Below are 4,960 nucleotides of genomic sequence, written 5' to 3' on the forward strand. Positions count from 1 at the left end.
GACTTGTGCTCTATTTCCAGGAGGAGAGGAGGTAGTGCTTCCTTGTGTCTATTTTCTGGGTCCCCTTTATTTCTCTTCTGAAATCTTTGTAGTGATGGGAAGCTGGATTCAGCTATGGGAAGGAACCTCTATAATATCCCTAAATGCTCCTCTCCTTCCCTGGAGATGGCTTCCTTTGGTGATGGGGCCTGTGCCGTTATCAGGTGGTGGTCACTGTGTGGTCCCCCACCTTAAAGTTTATCTTATCTACAGATAGTTCAGTACGGATCTCTAAAAGAAAAGTGCGAAACATCTAAAAATTATCTCATTCCACAGAATCATATTGATTGCTTGAGTCCACATATCCAAGCATATTCAAATTTCCATGTCTTATTAAGTTTTTTAACAGTTGACATATTCATATTAGAATTCAAACAAGCTCCATAAGTTGTATTTTCTCACTATGCTCTAGTCTCTTTTAATTTGTACACCCTCCTCCCTTTTTCTTTCTCTTTTCCTAGAATTTATTCCAACTCAGAAGAGCTTACTTTCTAGTTTCTAAGAAATCTAGTCTTCAGGGAAATTTCAATGTTTTACAAAGACCCAGAATTCCAAAGTCTCAGGAGACTTCTAACTTGGTTTTTGGATGGATTTTTTTTTCCATTGTGTTTAGTCCTTAAAAAACCTTTACTATTAAAAAACCTCCTGAAATCTTTTAACCTGTAAAATTTGAAAATTGCATAAAAATATAATATAATATAATACAATACAATGTAATGTAATATAATATAATATAATATAATATAATATAATATAATATAATATAATAATATAATATAGCAAAACTCTAAGTTCCCACTACCTGGGGTATTGTTAAGAAAGGCCCTTGGTTGGGTTGAACCACATACTTTAGAAAGACCTACTGTTGCTTTGTTTTGTTTTTCTAGCTAATGTTGTTTCTTATGGAAGGAGAAGTCTATAAGGTCAATGACAAGCATACCTTCTTTTAAAATGTAATTCTTAAAATTCTTAGAGAACTTCATAATGCATACCATGTATTTTAGTCATATTAACCCCTCCGTCCCCCAAGCATACCTTTTTGAAGTCTCGTTTCTTTTGTATTTGGCCACTGGTGTCTGGAACCCTAGAATTCGCTGTCTAAATGGTCTCATGCTTGCTTCCATGGCCTCTGCAAGGCTCTTTCCTGAGCCCACCATCTATGTGTGTACTGCTGGGTTTGAGGTGGTTAAGAGAGGCTGGTTAGAGGGCATGCAGCCAGAGCTTGGGCATGGGGATTGGGGCATCTGCAGGTGTCACCAGTCAGAATGGGAGCTAGAGACGTGAAGGACGGACCCCGCATGGACTTAGGCTGGTTCTTCTATTGCACTGGATGTCAGGTGTGGCATCTCAGGAAGTGGGAGACTCGACTGAGGATGGACTTTTAGTTCATGAGAATAGACTGGAGTCTTGGTTACTTTTCTATTGCTGGGATAAGACACAGTGACCAAGGCAATTTATACAACGAAGTGTTTAATTTGCTCTCACAGTTTCAGGGGCTTAGAGTCCATGATGATAGAGCGAAGTCATGGCAGGAAGAACCACTATGAGCTTATATCTTGATCTGGGAGTATGAGGCAGAGAGGGAGAAAGCACTGGGCATCATGCAAGTCCTTGGAAGCCTCGAAGCCAGTCCCCAGTGACACACCCCCTCATCCAGGCCATACCTCCTAATCATTCCCAAACAGTTCCACCAACTGAGGACCAAATATTCAGATGTATGGGCCCATGGGGCCATTCTCAGTCAAACACCACAACTGATCAAGTAGGAGGGGAGTATGTGGTATCTTATAATGCTTACATGCTCAAACATGCTTAGTAGAACGGGTTTTGTACTCTTCTCCTGGATCCTGAGGTAGTTAGGATTGGGGGCAGGTGAGATGGCTCTGTGTTGAAAGTACTCGCAGTGCAAGACTGAAGACCCACACTCATTCCTCCAGTCCCACAGTGGAAGGACAGAACTGACTTCTGAAGGTTGTCCTTTGGCTTCCCTGTGTATGACATGGCTCATACCTGCCTGCACTCATAGCTACAAACCACAAATACACAATAAATTAAATAAAATTTAAGAAAAAGTTGGGTAATGCTGTGGGATGTTCTGTATGCTGTGAATATGTGTTGCTCTGATCGGTTGATAAATAAAGCTGTTTGGCCAATGGTGAGGCAGAACAAGGTTAGGCGGGACATTCTAACTAGAGAGAGAGGAAGGAGAAGGACAGAGCAGAGGACGCTGCTAGCCACCGCCAGAAGAAGCAAGATGTAAAGGTACCGGTAAGCTGCTATGGAACGTCATTCTGTATGCTGTGAATGTGTATTGCTCTGATTGGTTGATAAATAAAACTCTGATTGACCAGTAGCCAGGCAGGAAGTATAGGTGGGATAAGCAGACAAGGAGAATTCTGGGAAAAGGAAGGCTGAGTCAGGAGATACCAGCCTGGCTGTCCAGGGAGAAGCATGTAATGGCACACAGGTAAAGCCATGGAACACGTGGCGACATATACATCAACAGAAATGGGCTAAGTTTAAGTGTAAGAGCTAGTCAGTAGGAAGCCTGAGCTAATGGCTGAGCAGTTTTAATTAATGTAAGCCTCTGTGTGTTTACTTGGGTCTGAGCGGCTGTGGACTGGGCAGGACACAGGAAAACTTTCAGCTACAGTATAAGATTGTGCATATCTTGTGCAGACAGCCTCAACTGCTGTGAAGTCATGAGCTGTCTGACATAGGAGCTGGGAACTGAACTTGAGTCTTCCCCAAGAGCAATATGCACCCTTAACCACTGAGCCATCTTGCCAGCCTCTTAGTGTACTTTGTCTAACTGTACTGTCTAGTATAGTGTTGACGGAGTGGTGAAAACAGACATCCTTGTCTTACTATTGATCTCAGGAGAAAAAATACTTTTACCACAAAGTAAGTTGTTAGCTGTGGGTCTTTTTTTTTTTTTTTTTTAAGATTTATTTCTTTATTATATACACAGTGTTCTGTCTGGATGCCAGAAGAGGGCGCCAGATCACATTACAGATGGTTGTGAGCCACCATGTGGTTGCTGGGAATTGAACTCAGGACCTCTGGAAGAGCAGCCAGGGCTCTTAACCTCTGAGCCATCTCTCCAGCCCCCCAGCTGTGGGTCTTTTAATAGAAGTCTTTATTAGATTATTTTTTCTACTACCCTTAACTTGTTGAGAATTGTTTTGTTCTTTAACTGTGAAAAGATATTGGAGTTTGTAATTTTATTGTTTTTCTATTGTAAGGAGTATATATTTTTGGTTTTTATATTCTATTAATATATTATAGATTTTTTTTGGCTGTTAAACCAACCTGCATTCCTGGGATAATGCCACTTGACTATGGTATATGGCTATTTTTATATGTCTTTGGATTCAATTTGCTAGCTTATTTTTAAGACAGGATCTCACTGTGTACTTGGGTTGGTGTATCAATTATTATATAGCTGAGGCTGATCTCAAACTTACAATCCTCCTGCCTCTGCCTCCTGAGCAGCTGGATTACAGGCTTCAGCCACCATGCTCTCTAGCCCTAATGGCTATAACTTGGTTGTGATGTCCCTAGTTTGGGTATTAAAGACTCATAAGTTGGGAAGTTTATGTATTTATTTGTTGATATTCTTTGTTTTTTTTGGAGAGTTGGTGAAGACATTTAATTCTTTAACTTTTGGTAGAATGTGCCCATGAAGCAATATGGGCTAGGGTTTTCTTTTGGGGTAGTTTTTTTTTTGTTTTTGTTTTTTTAATTATAAACTCAACCCATTGTTATAAGTCTTTAGAATACCTATTTATTTATTTTTTTTATTTATATTTTATGTGTTTGGGAGTTTTATCTGCATGTATGTCTGTGTACCACATGCATGCCTGGTACCTTTGGAGGCCCTGGAACTGGAGTTCCAGATGGTTGTGAGCTGCCATGTGGGTGCTGGGAATTGAACCCAGGTCCTCTGAAAGAGCAGCCAGTGCTCTTAACTGCCTAGCCATCATTCCAGCTCTGTTTCTTCTTTAGTCTGTTTTTGTAGTTTCTAAATATTTGTCGCTATTTCATCTAAACTGTCATTTCTTAGCATACTGTTATATGTTATTTCTTTGTAATCACTTTTTTTTGTGTGTGTGGGGGTTCAAGACAGGGTTTCTTTGTGTAGCCCTGGCTGTCCTAGAACTCACTGTGTAGACAAGGCTGGTCTGAACTCACAGAAATCCACATGCCTCTGCCTCCCAAGTGTGGGGATTAAAGGCATGCGCCACCACTGCCAGGATATATGTATGTTATTTCTTGTGATCCCTTTTATTTCTGAAGGTTGGCAGTAAAGTGTCCCCATTCTTCCTATGCCTGGCTCTCTTTCCATAGCCTAGCCTGGCTCTTAACTTACTGGGAGCCGAAGATGACTTTGAAGTCCTGATCCTCTGCCTCTCCCTCCTGAGAGCTCCGAGTATAGTCATTTGCTTCCTGGCTCGTGTCCCCTATCATTCCTGATTAGTAGAATCAGAACTAAGTCTTCCTTTTTTCTTTTGTTTATTTGTTTTGTTTTGTTGATTAGCTAATGATCTGTCAGCATTATTTAAATTTTCAAAGAGCAAACTTTGGTTTTCTTTGTTTATTCCATTAAAAAAATTCTCTATTGTTTCCAACCTTCTTGTTCCTATTTCCTTTGTTCTGTTTGCTTTGGCTGTTTGTTCTTTCTCCAGTGTCTTAAGGTAGAAGGCAGGTTGGTTTTAGTACTTATTTGTTTGCTTGTTTTTGTAGTAGTGGGGATTGGATCTAGAGCCACACATACTAGGCAAAAGCTCCCACTGACCTATGTATCTCCACCTCTCTCTTTACCTCTTGAATGTGGGTCTCCTTTTTTCACCTTAAAAACTCTATTTGGTTACAATTCTCTCTCTCTCTCTCTTTGTTTTTTTTTCAAGACAGGGTTTCT

The sequence above is a fragment of the Peromyscus eremicus genome, chromosome 2 (assembly GCF_949786415.1).
Source record: "Peromyscus eremicus chromosome 2, PerEre_H2_v1, whole genome shotgun sequence".
In the NCBI taxonomy this organism is placed as follows: Eukaryota; Metazoa; Chordata; class Mammalia; order Rodentia; family Cricetidae; genus Peromyscus; species Peromyscus eremicus.